We start from the raw sequence: 12,290 nt of genomic DNA on the forward strand, positions 1-12,290 counted from the left end.
TATTCATGGGATTGTAGAATGGAGATTGGGGGGATCTCTCTGGGAGAGAGGGGTGTAGGCTGGGCCGAGGTCAGCTGACTTTCCAGGGTAAAGGATGGGGTGGAGGGATGCTGGGATGCTGATGAGCCAGACTCTGGCTACTTTCTTAGATCCCCTATCTTTTGGGGTGACCATGAAGTCAAAGCCAGCTCCCCAGCTTGGTGTTCTGAAGCATGTCTCAATTGGCCAAGGATGGGGCGGGGCTCACTTATCATTACTGTTATTATTATTGCCCACTCTTTATATGTGGTTCAGTTCTTCATTCATTGGCCCATTGTATATTTATTGAGCACCTACTATGTGTCAAGTCCCACCCTCTGGGCTTTCAGAAATGAATCATTGACTCTACACCCCACCCCGCTAGAGGTAGGCCCAGGGCAGAAACTCCGCCCTGTTTACCTGCCCCCTGAGCCCCTGAAGGGAGCTTTTCCCTTTTTTATCTGAGGTTCTCCCTCTCTTAACCCCCCCACCACCTGGTCCCATCCTAGCCTCTCTGTATGGTTGTAGGGTGTGCGTGTGTGTGTGTGTGTGTGTGTGTGTGTGTGAAATGCCCTTGATTAAGTGTATTAATAGTTAAACTCTCACTCATAGCTGAAACTCACCAGACCACAAAAAGCCTCCCCAGTTACTCACGCGCTACTGCCCAACAAGAATATCCCACTCAAGTTTTTTTTTTGCTTTCTCTTACTTCCCCCTTTATTCCCCCCAACTTTGAGCCCACCTCCCAGGCTGCAGGCAATGAGAAAGGACTGCCCCCTCAAGGACCCAGGAATCTTCAACCACTCCACTTGCCCCCTAAAGCCGAAGGCAGTGTCAGCTGCTCAGTGAGGCTGTGTAGGTCTAGTCTGTTGGTATGGGATGTGGGAATCTGGGCAGTGTGTGGGCTAATGACTCAAGATGGATATATCTGTGACTCTGTGTGTTGAATGTGTGTCTGTTTAATCTTGGGGTGTTGGGAGTCTGAGCCTGTGCATATTTGTGAATCAGGATATGTGTTTATGAATCTAAGAGTTGTGTCTGCATAGCATATATATACCTGTGTGTTGTGAGCCTGAGAGTCTATATCTGAAAGTTGGGTCTGTCTCTGTAAATCTAGGAATGTGTATATTCTGAGTTGTGTGGGCCTAGAATTTTGGAGAGGGTGTGTTCATGGTTTGTGTATATCTGTGTTTCGTAGATGCTTGTAAATTTGGGACTATGTAACTCCTTGAGTGGTACTGAATTGGGAAAGAGTGTGATTCTGGGAGTGAGCATATCTGAGCTATGCTAACAGTGGTCTGTGTCTTTGGTAGCTGATGTCTGTGTTCCTTGCTCTTTCTGTATCTCTGTCTGCCCATCTGTTTTTCTGAGTCTCTCCCTCCCTGGTTGAGGCCCTGGGTCTGTGAACGTGTGTGGTGTTGAACCTCTCTCACCCAGTCCTTCTCCTCCCCTGCCCTCCCCAGCAGTAACTGGGCAGCCTCCCCGTCTGCCTGCCTGCTGGGAGTTTGGAAGCCATGGAGGGAGACAGGCTGGGGCCGGGGTGACAGCGCGTATCCACGGCAATGGCAGCCTGTGATTACGGGAATAAAAGGATTTTAAGGTCATGGGTGTATTTTTTTGTTTTGTTTTGTGTTTCTCCCCTCTTTGGTGGAGCCATCGGCAACAAAGGGCCATTGCTGTGTGTCTGCAGGTTGGGAGCCTGTCCCCATGCAAGTGAACATGGATCTGTGGGTCTTTCCTGGGAGCATGAACACATGTGTGTATATATGCATGAGTGGAGCCTGTGAGAACGTGTGTTCCTGTCTGCCTGATCCCCGTGAGAGAGTGCATAGGGCTGTTCCCTGGGGAAGAATTCTCAGGAAAACTTCTTGATTTGGGGTATTTCATGGAGGTGGAACCCTGCAATCCTGTGTGTGCTGAAGAGCGGTCTGGCCCCAGTCTTTGCCTACCTGTCTCACTCTCCCCACCCCACTGCCCATAGGGTGTCTCTGACCAGAGACTGGCTCAGCCCAGTCACCTGGGCCAGGCCACATCTCAGGGTGTCAGTGCCCCTGGCCCTGCTCCAGCCCCTGTAATTGCATTCTGCCGCCTAATCCCCCGCCAGCTCAATTAGATCGCAAATTCTTCTTCATTTCCTGCCTCTGATGCTGGCCTCCCTCTGGGCTCACAGGGCCTGGGAGGGAGGGAGGGGATCTTGCCCCCTCTTCCGCCTGCACTGGGGGCTCTGGAGGTGGGGTGTGATTAGTTCCTAGCACACCGGCCCTCGGGTGCTGGTTGCAGCCCTGGGGGCCAACAGGACAAGGCTTTGCTGACCCTTTATAGACCAGCCTCAGTAGCCCTATGCTAGGGGGAGGGGCTTGTGTTATCTGGTACCTGGGCCCTAAGTAGACCAGGCAGATCACTCTGGTCAAGCCCCTAAACAGTGTCCTCACAGACTCTGCCCATCTCCTTGTTCCCAGAGGAGTTGCTGACCACCCCTTGGTCTAGCAGTTGTGACCTTGTTTTTGACCTTTTCCTGGTGGCTGTTTCAGGCACCAATAGGATCACTGAGCTCCCCCGCTACTGGGCCCTCCTAACTCCCAGCCTCAACCTCACCCCAACAGGTATATTTGACCACTGGCTCAGGAGTCAGACCTGGCTCCAAATCCTGGCCATGTCACTGCCAAGCTGGGTATATGTATGACCTTTGGTCCATATATGTTCTGTGATCCTCAGTTTCCTTATGCCTGAAATGGGAGTGTAAGAGTGCCTGCCTCACAAGGCTATTTTCACACGGACACGGGGATGGCTGTGCAGTGCCCACCATCAGTGTCTAGGTAGCCCACAGTCAGCATTCAAAGTTGGCTTTTATGGTGATGAGGACTTCCTGTTCCCCAGTGAAAAGGAAGAAAAGAACACATGGCTCACGGTTAGCTTTTCTGTCTTTATTCTGCTAGTTGCCAGGTGTGTGACCTTGGGTACGTCACTCTGCCTGTCTGGGTTTCTCTTCCCCATCTGTGAGATGGGACCCACGATGGGCCTGACCTCACAGGATTACCTGCATGCTTGGCCCTAGCCCCGCCTGCAGGTTTTCAAGGTGTTACTTGTACTCTTATTTCTTTTCCTCACATCAAGCCTGGGGTGGGGTGGGGCTGGTGAGGACACAGGCTCGGGGACAGGGGGACTGGCCAAGGTCATGGGGTTGATGGTGGGGCCTGGGGCGGGGGGCAGTGGGAGGGCTGGGGGATGACCTGCTGGCTTGCTCGCCCGTTGACTGGCTGGCTCAGCTGAGCTGTGAGGCATGGCCTTCCCTCCCGCTGGTCTCTGTGGAAAGTGGTGGCGCGGCTGATTTTTTTTTTTTTTTTTCTGTGAAGGGGAAGCTGGATGTCTACCCCCTCCTTCCCCAGGAGGTGCCTGTGGCAGTGGCTGTGCTGACAGGCCTCCTGGCCTTCTGACTAGAGTGGCTGGCAGCTCTGAAGGGCCGGCTGCACACAGATCAGCCAGAGGGAAGAGAGAACCGCAGAGGTCCCCTGCCCTCACTAATCCCCCGGGCCCCTCCCACCCTCAGCCCGTCCTCCTCCGTCCTCCGTCTGGATGGAAAGACAGAAGCAGCCATGGCAGGAGGAGAGCTGGGGGAGGCTGACTAGGCTCAGGAGGTGGTGGAGCGGGCCTGGGGACAGGGGGTGGTCTGCTTCAGGGTCCCTGTATCTCCCTGGCTAGTCTCCTTATTTCTATGACCTCTGTCACTCATTGGCCTAAGGTCTTTAATATTTCATGGCCTTTGGAGCCAGCCCCCTGCCCCAGCCCACAGGCCCCCTTTGTCTGCCTGCTGCCCACCCTGGGGTATCCCTGTCACTGAATTGCTGAATTACTGACCTCGGGGTTGCCTGTGCACCGCCCCCCCCCAGCCCTGATACCATCCGTATCCCTCTTGACTTGCCCCCCCACACACACACACACCTCTGCCTGTCACAACTCGGTCTCTCCTGTGTGTCCTCTCCCCCTCTCTCACATCTCTGACTGTCCCTCTGCCCTTTCCCTCCATTTTTCTCTTTTGTTGGCCTCGTCCTCCTCCCCAGCAGGACAGAAACAGCGGCAACTGGTGCGCCTGGCTGCACCCCCCAACCCTGTCCACCCCTTCCTGCCTCCACCCCCCCAGCTGTGCTGGCCGGGAGAGCTGGTTTTATTTATTTTTCTGTTTGTTTGGGAAGAGGGCAGGGGCAGTTCTGGGCCCTGGCTGCTGCGCTCTGCCTAGAGCAGTGGGCAGGCGGGCCGCACTGGCCTCCCAGGAATGTGGCCGGGACGCCCCGCGCTATATTTACTTCCCTCCAGCTGCTGGCCCCAGCAGGGCAGAGCCAGGCCTGCCCGGTGGCCCCAGGGGAGCCCTGTGCCCACCCTCCCCTGTCCAGAAGACCCCACATGGCCCTTGGGTCCACTGTTCCCTCCCTTCACCGTGACCTCCCCTGACCTCCTCGGACTCGCCCGGTCTGCCAGCAGGAACGCTCATATGCCATGCCGGGACAGGCATGAAGTGCAGGCGCAGTGGCCTGATCCATGTGGGACTGCAAGCACCTGGCAGCCCCCACACCCCCACCTAGGGGCCTAGCCTAGGCCTGTAATCTGGTGGTCAGAACTATGCAAAGCATCTTTTCAGGCCTCTCCCCACTGGCCCGGTCCTTGCTCTTGCCACAGTCCCCTCAGCTCTGCTGTGATCACTGGCCAGGGTTGGGTGGGCTAGGGTGGGAGGCCTGAGCCAGTGTCAGCAGTTGTGTTCCCTTCACTGCCATCTTGCTTCCCATCTCCCCTGCTGGCCCTCCCAGCTTTCCTGTGTAGACATGTATTCATGTGCATGGTTAAAAGCTTGCACATACGTGTGCGGCAGGCACCCGTGAACACATGTTGGAGTAGACCTTCCATGGAGGCAGGGCCATGCTTCTAACCATCGAGTCCCTTGATCATCAGATGCTAATGGGAGGTTACTGGGCTTGCTCCTTACCAGCCTTGCAAGGGGATGGGGCAGTGATTCCTTCCTGTCCCCTCAGTGTCTGGCACCAGCTAAGTGTTCGAAGAGCTTTAGCTGCTGCTCTAATCACTCTTGTCTCCCAGTTATTACTATAATAATCATAGTAGGTCTTAACAATGCTGAAGACAACAGCTAACTGACTGAGGGCAGGCACTGTGTGGACAGCTTTCTAGCCTTCGCTTTGTTCATTCCTCACAGTAGGCCAGTGATGTGGGTGCTGTTAGCTTCCCCATATACAGATGAGGAAACTGAGGCTGGAGCGTTTGGAACTTGCCACTCCAAGTGGGATTGGGTCCTGGTAGAGCCCTTGATCAGAGAAGGCAATGGCACCCCATTCCAGTACCCTTGCCTGGAAAATCCCATGGATGGAGGAGCCTGGTAGGCTGCAGCCCATGGGGTCGCTAAGGGTCACGACTGAGCGACCTCCCTTTCATTTTTCACTTTCATGCATTGGAGAAGGAAATGGCAACCCACTCCAGTATTCTTGCCTGGAGAATCCCAGGGGCGGGGGAGCCTGGTGGGCTGCCGTCTATGGGGTTGCACAGAGTCGGACATGACTGAAGTGACTTAGCAGCAGCAGAGCCCTTGATGGGCCATGAACACCACAAGGACAGCCAGGGTTGGGCTGTGTGTGGCAATCCACACTACCTAGCACACAGCAGGCACTCCGTCAATGCCTGTGGGGTACAGGCCTTGCTCTCTTTCCTTCTTGAGTCCCCCAGACCCCTGGCAAGGGACCTGGAATTTGGTGGGAAGATGGGCTGATTGGCTAGTTGCGTGAATGAAAGGATGAATTAATGAATGAGCAGGTGATTGGCTGTGGAATTGAGTGCTCTCAAAGGACACCAGGATGGGGGAGATGTACTTACATTGGTGAGGAGACTGGTCAGGGGAGACCCACTGGTCCTGCAGAGGATTCTAGGAAGCAAGGTTGAGGGGCGGGACTGAGAGATGCATCCAGGGACCAGTAGGCTGCCAAGGCTGAGTCCTTGGGGCAGGTCATGTCGTCTTCTCTCCCCCAACCTCAGTTTTTCATCTATCAAATGGGCTTGGGAACCTTGCCCCAGCTTAGCTGGCTGCCAGCTGGCCTGGGCTGGGGCTGGCCTGGGAGCCTGAGAGGTGAGGGACTGTAGTGGGAAGGAGGAAGCAGTGGGTGGTGAAGACTGGAAGATGAAGCGTGGAGCTTGGCTTGGAACCTGAGAAGCAGGGAGACCAGTCCTGACCTGACACCCCTCCTCCCTCTGAGCTCCAGGGTGGGGGCACAAGCTGACAAAGCCCTGCCTACCCGCTTGCACTCTGGCGAGGTCTGGGCCTCCTGACAGCTGCAGCATCCGTGGTTGTGTTTGCCACAAGGTGGTGGCCTGTCCTCCAGGACTAGACCAGCTTGATCCCCAAAACCCCTTGCCCTGCCCCACAGCCTCACATCCAGTTCCTGGTGACCCTGATGGGAGAGCCCAGCTCCTTTCCTGCCTGACCTGCCTCCCCCAGAGCTCAATAGAAAATTGCTTAGCTGGGCCCCCAGCAGCAGGTAGGAGTGGACTTGGCCCCCTTTCTTCTGGCGGTGTCTGATCTCGGTGGCCTGGAAACTTAAGTCACAGGAGTCTAGAATCATAGAATGCTTGGAGCTGAGGGATTCTTGTCAGGATTCTTGTCATGTTGATAGCCTAGAATCATAGAACCGTGGGCTTTCCTGCTGTAAGGAAGCATGAATGGTCATGTTTCAATCTTGTTCGACGCTAGGAACATTGAGAATCTGAGAGGAGGGGCTTCCCTGTGGTGCCCACCAGTGACATGAAACCCAGTTCTGCCTCTGGTCTGCCCCTCTCTGGAAATAAATCACACCAGCACGGGGAGTGGACTGTGTGGGCCCAAGCAGGCAGTGAGGGGACCCAGCTAGCCTACAGGCACGGGAGGGGTCCTCACAGCAGTGCCCGCCCGCCCGCTGCCCACGCTTCCCGAGGCACCAGTGTGAGGAGGAAATGCAGGCTGTTGCTTCCAGCGACAGCCGGCAGGGCCGGGCGGCTTCCCAGCTCCCCCTCTGATTCACGGCCGCCTGCAGCTCCCCCCTCCCCTGGGGGCCTCTGTAGCCCCATCTGTGCAATGGGGAGAGGAGGCTTCACCCCACAGTCTAGTCACAAAGACGGTACAGTTGTGATTCTTTTAAAGCCCGGCCTTACGCTTTGGGAGAGTTGGGCCAGTGGTCCTGAATAGTCAGCTGGGCATTTGGCCCCCGAGCACTGAGAAGTTCTGTGTGGAGTCACCCTGATGCCTGAGAAGCTTGGGCGGGCTGCATTGGTTCCTGAGGTGGAAAGTCTACCAGGTGGGAAACAATAGAGAAGGGCCCTGCCATCAGGGCCACTCTTCCCATTCAGGAGGAGCCTGGATGGGAGCTGGGCTTGCTCCTGATCTCAGTATACCCGTCTGCAAAATGGAGCATGTCATTCCATGTGGCCATTCATTCATTGTCTGCTCTGTGCCTGGACATGTGCTGGGCACTGGGGATGCTGAGGCAAGTGGGAGGATGGTAGGGAGAGGAGGGGTATCCTTGGCGGTGGGGTGGGAGTATGATTTGGCTGAAGGGGTGACTCTGGGAGAAGGAATGAGGTTGGGGGGGAGCAGATAAGGGACTGACCGGCAAGGCCAATGTCCAGCGGAAAATCCCAGCTGTTCTCAGGAAGTGTTTCCTCCGCTGGTCCCCGGGGAGGGAGGTGAGGCAAGCAGGAAGGAGGAGAGTTGGGGGCAAACAAGGCCCCTAGCCAGTCTGATGGAGACGTCCCAGACCTGGCAGCTGGGCGGGTGTACCCCTCACACTGCAGGAGGGCTGGAAAGCAGCCCCCCACGCTCTGGGGCTGGGCCTGTGATGGGGGGTCGGGGCTCTCAGGAGGGGCCGGGCCGTAGTCCAGATTTCAAAGCCTTCCCCAGGGGCCTTGCGGTGCCCTCCGCCCTGTCCTGAGCTGCCGCCGCGGGGGTGGCAGATGCTGTTTCATCGGCTGAGACGAGTGGGAGGCCTCCGGAAGGTCCTCCTGGGAGGTTCCGGGGGGCAGCGGGGGCGTCGGCAGCTGCCGCCCAGCTAGAACTGGTTCACGGTGGCCTCCCAAGTCCCTCAGTTCCCCCAGGCCTGGGGATGGAGCACTGAGACTGATTCCTCCTGCCTTCACTCCCCCTACTGCCCACCAGGCTTCTTGGCTCTGGCCCCCCTCCCGTCCCTGGCTGTGTCTGCAGAGCCCCCCGGGGAAGGCAGGGGAGGAGGCGCAGCGGGCTCAGAACAGCGGGTGCCCGCGCAGCCAAGTATTTGCGCGAGCTGTCAGAGACAGACAGGCATGTAGGGAATTCGGTGTGTGTGGGGCTGGGGGAAGCAGCCGGGTGGGCAGGCAGGCAAGAGGGGGGAAGCTGGGGCTGCCTCCCCCGCCTGTTGAACCCTGCAGAGACCACCGTTCTCCCAGCCCAGGCCAGAAGGTGCATCCGGCACCTCCTTCCTGCCTGTACCAGTGCAGGGGACAAGAGGGACGGGGTGGGACCCTGGCTGATGACAGGGCTGACACTGGGGAAGGGGTGCCCTGCTGAAGGCCAGAGCCTGGGAGAGGCTGTTCGGTGGAGTGTGGAGCTGGGCAGGAATCCGGGTTGTGCCCAACTGTGGCCTCCAGGAAATAGCAGCTGTCATGCTCCCGCGTCTTCCCCCCTCCCCAAGCCTGGCACAACTTGTTTCCTGGCCAGGGTCTGGCTGGGGCAGATTGGAGGAGCCTGGTATTGCCCAGCCTGGGCAAGGAACAAGCAGGATGAAGGGTACCATGTTTATAAGCCTAAAGGTACTTGGGGATGCTGGGTAGAGCTTCCCCTGTGATATTCTTTTGCTGAAGCAGGCTGGAGTCATTTTGAAGGAGGGGATTTCAGCCCCTACCTCCCTGGATAAAGACCCTAATTTAATCACCTGCGTCTTCTCTTCGAGAGGGCCTATTAGGCAGGTCAGGGCCTAGAGCTGAGTAATACTTGATATTTCATAACTGAGAGCCCAGAGAGAGGGATACACTGGCCTAGGGTCACACAGTGGGTTCTCCAGCCTTCTCCCTACCCTCGTGTGGGTGGGGTCAATGGGAAGAGGTGAACATTGGGGGTTTGCTGGGGTCGGGGGCTATATTTAGTTCAGTCCTGCAGAGCCAGGGGGCCCCTGGGAGCAGCTGTTGGGGGGGGGTGCAGACAGAGGCCTCGAGCTGCATTTAGTCTGGACAGAAATATCCTCCCCCCACCCACCCACCCACTGGCTGGGCGGCCAGGCTGCGGGCTTGTCCCCTGAGGGGCAGCTTGCCTGGGCCTGGCGGCCGGCGGGACAGGCAAGATGACCCGATAGGCTTTTCCCAGCTCAGGTTTCGATGAAACAGGAACCGGAGCCGTAGCCTGGGCTGTGGGGGCCACGGCCGCCGGAGCTGGGGGGCCAGGACTGCCTCCCTCCTGCTCCCCCCTGCTCCCCACCATGCAGCCTCCCCTTCTCAGAGGCCTGGGGAAGCAGCAGGTTATTTATCAAGCAGCCTCCCTGCCGCGTCTGCCCGCGCCTGCCTCCCTCCCACCCCCCCAACCCCCAGCGCTGGCGGCCATGAGCCCAGCCGAGCAGGGTGAGCTGGGCGGGCTGGCGGCGGGATGAGCTCAGGAGACATGAGTCACCCCATCCCCAGCAGCCCCGCGAGGCCCTGCGGCCTGGCAGGCAGCGCGTACTCACGCACATCCCACGCGGCACACCCAGGGGCACACGCTTGGGACAGACAGTCACTCAGCACACGACCCAGCACACAGGGCTGACACTCATGGGCAGGGCCCAGTCACAGTCGTTGTGGACACTCCGAAAGCACACTCGCTGTCACACTCACAGCCCCAGCCTCTGGCAAACACACAACACGCGCTGACACATACACGCAGACTATTGGACAAACACAGTCACACATGGACCCCATACACGACTCCAGTAAGGCGGTGTGGTATGTGTGCTCCATCCTGTCACAGGCTCAGGCCGTTGTTCTCCGGCCACAGCTCTCACCCAGATGGTGTGAAGAGTTGGGCCCGGAGCACTGACCCCACGGAGACTGGTGCGCACACAGGCGCGCTCCCAGCAAGGTTGGGGCTCCATTCACTGAAAGGTGTGCGTGTAGGCTCACACAAAGGAGACCCATCCTCGGCCATGTAGAGTCAGCTGAACTCTGCAGGGTGGGCACGGGAAGGGAGGTGTTTCCCCACCCCTGGGGAAGGAGGCCCCAGTCACGGGCATGGAAGTGTTAAACTCATTTGCCCTCCAGTATGGGGAACTCTAGCCCAGGCAGAGCTGGTTGGGGGTTGATGGGGAAGGGACACAGGGGAGCTCAGTAGAGGAAAGGCTGGAGAAGGAAAGCCATGGAGAATCGATTTTCCTGGGAGCGCCAAGTGGCCAGCTGCTCCCCCCCACTCGGAGTGGGGTCCTTGAGAGATTGCGGGGTGCCAGAGACTGGGGAGGCATGAGACTTCCTTGATCTAGTGGGCTGAGCGCTTCAGGAGTCTGTCAGCCCACCCTCCCTGGTCACCCTGGCCTCCCGCCTTGCAGCCAGCACCCTAAGACTCAGAATTCAGACTTCGACCCTGATTTTTAGTCCCTGGCCTGAGTACAAGCAAGGGCTGGGCTCCTGGGTTAGGGGGATGCCCTCAGGGAGCCTCTGTGCTTCTGCTGCCCACTGGGGCTGGCGCTTGCCTTCCCTGAGTGAGCAGAACTGGGGGCATAACCCATATTTCACACAAGGAAAAAGGCATCCTTTTTCAGATGAAAGAATTGAGTCCGATGGGGATGGCTTCACTGGTCACAAAGGACTTTGGACACAGTCTCCTAACGCTCAGAGGGCAGCTCGTTCTGGGCCCACAGGATTGAGACAGCCTAGCAGAAGTGAAGAGGCAGGTGAACTCTGGCCGATGTTGGCTCCCACCTCCTGGCCACAGAGACTGGGGAGGAATGAGACTGGCCCCACTTTATGGCTCCCCCATAAAGGCCTGGACAGTGGTTGGGGAGAAGAGAGGACCAGGCAACCTGAAGAAGACAAACAGCACTGGCCATTCAGGAGAACTGAATGTCCCCCGAGCCATCAGCTCTAGAATTGGACAGGCCTGGGCTCCACACCAGATTTGGTCACTGCCTGCTGTGTAATCATGACCTGGTTTGCCAACCTCTCTGACCTCACTTTAGCCACCTGTAAAATGGGTATGACCCTTATCTCTGTCTTAAAACGGCAAGACCTGGTGTAGATGAAGTAGATGGTGGGGTGTGGTTCGCACCATGTCTCACTTGGATCTCCAGGTGAGTCCAGCCCTCCTCTCCACCTGTTTGCTCCACCAAAGCTGGCATTTTTTTGGGAGTGGTACCCCACACCAAAGACTCCTTAATTAGAATGTGGATTTAGCCTTCTCTAGGGCTGTTCTTAGATGGGAATGATGGAGTCTGGGATTGAGGAAGCTGAACTTGGGGTCACTGGGAAGGGGATGGTTGGGAATGGATGGGACCCAGGACAGAGGAACCTGGGGTCCTTGGGTACACACTCCTGGGGGCTTCACAGCATGGTTAGATACACAGAGAGCCAACCATGGTTCCCAGATTTTTTTTCTATCCCCTAACCTCCAACAGATAGCAAAGCCACAAGTTAGCCTCAGGCAGGGACTTCCAGGTGGCAAATGTGGCCTTTGCAGGGCAGTGAGGGGCTTGGAATACACCTATGGAAGGGCTGTTGGGACTGTGGGAGCTTGAAGAAGCACTGACATGCAAGAGGCCCGGCTAGGGTGGGGAGGGGGACAAGGAAATAGAAGGAAACATTGGCAAGAAGTAGAGGTGGGCTCTTCCTGTGGCCAGAAAAGCACAGATGAGTGCTGCCCTTGCTGTAGCCCTCAGACCCCTTTTGTGTGCACACCTCCCCGGGTTCCTGCAGGTAAGAGGGCAGGACAGGGGATGCTCTACTTGAGGCTGGGGAAACTGAGACATTAAGGGATTGGCTCAGACTCAAACAGTGGCAGAACTGGGGCCACAGCTTGGGTTACCCAACATTCTTGGCTCAAGCAGTGCTTTCACTCATTCTGGTGGTGGCTGAGGATGACGGTAAAAATAACCACACAGCTCTCATTTATTGAGCACCTATGCCTGTTGGCTCCGCACTGAGAACCTTACATTCATCCTGTCTAGGTCGCTGGTGGGGGTGGGGCTGTCATGGTGGGCATTTCACAGATCAGGGAGTGGACTCAGCAAGGTCAAGCCATTTGTCTGAGGTCTCCTAGC

The 12,290-nt window shown here is 57.2% G+C and overlaps 1 protein-coding gene and 1 long non-coding RNA gene across 3 annotated transcripts in view; one reads left to right on the plus strand and one right to left on the minus strand.

Moving 5' to 3' along the window:
- The window catches only part of CXXC5 (CXXC finger protein 5), a 34,856-nt gene that overhangs the window by 3,386 nt on the left and 19,180 nt on the right, over positions 1 to 12,290 (plus strand). The window lies entirely within an intron of this gene.
- On the minus strand, positions 5,890 to 6,644 carry LOC110147131 (uncharacterized). Its single transcript, XR_002316756.2, has 2 exons — positions 6,306 to 6,644; positions 5,890 to 5,938 (listed from the first exon to the last, which is right to left on the minus strand). It is a non-coding gene; the product is annotated as an uncharacterized lncRNA (long non-coding RNA).

The sequence above is a fragment of the Odocoileus virginianus genome, chromosome 3 (genome assembly GCF_023699985.2).
Source record: "Odocoileus virginianus isolate 20LAN1187 ecotype Illinois chromosome 3, Ovbor_1.2, whole genome shotgun sequence".
Taxonomy (NCBI): domain Eukaryota; kingdom Metazoa; phylum Chordata; class Mammalia; order Artiodactyla; family Cervidae; genus Odocoileus; species Odocoileus virginianus.